The 601-nt window shown below is 41.8% G+C and overlaps 1 non-coding gene across 1 annotated transcript; it reads left to right on the top strand.

Annotated features, from left to right (window-relative positions):
• The first annotated feature begins 260 nt into the window (after positions 1-260).
• LOC112780625 (small nucleolar RNA R71) lies at positions 261-368 on the top strand. The gene has a single exon (XR_003191449.1). It is a non-coding gene; the product is annotated as a small nucleolar RNA R71 (small nucleolar RNA).
• Positions 369-601: the final 233 nt, after the last annotated feature.

Raw genomic sequence — 601 nt, 5'->3', positions numbered from 1 at the left:
TGAGTCAATATTTTATTCTGAGCCAATATGGCATTCGGAGTATCAATTTCAAGAACTCTCTTCCTCAGAGGCGTCCCATTACTCACAGGATTCCTTTCATAAGTGTACATGAACTGGTTATTTGCAACCATGTCAATGAGTTCCTGAGCTTCTGCAGACGTTTTCTTTAGGTGAATGGGTCCACCTGCAGAATGGTCCAATGACATCTTAGATAATTCAGACAGACCATCATAGAATATATCCAGGATGGTCCATTTTGAAAGCATGTCAGAAGGACACTTTTTGGTCAGTTGCTTGTATCTCTCCCAAGCTTCATAGAGGGATTCACCTTCTTTCTGTCTGAAGGTTTGAACATCCACTCTAAGCTTACGAAGCTTTTGAGGAGGAAAGAACTTGGCTAAGAAAGCCGTGACCAGCTTATCCCAAGAGTTCAGGCTATCTTTAGGTTGAGAATCCAACCATATTCTAGCTCTGTCTCTTACAGCAAACGGGAAAAGCATAAGCCTGTAGACCTCGGAGTCAACCCCATTGGTCTTAACAGTATCATAGATCTGCAAGAATTCAGTTAAGAACTGAAAAGGATCTTCTGATGGAAGTCCAT

This window comes from Arachis hypogaea, chromosome 19 (assembly GCF_003086295.3).
Source record: "Arachis hypogaea cultivar Tifrunner chromosome 19, arahy.Tifrunner.gnm2.J5K5, whole genome shotgun sequence".
Taxonomy (NCBI): domain Eukaryota; kingdom Viridiplantae; phylum Streptophyta; class Magnoliopsida; order Fabales; family Fabaceae; genus Arachis; species Arachis hypogaea.
Note: the sequence above shows the minus strand (reverse complement) of the source record. Positions and strands in the feature narration are given on the sequence as shown.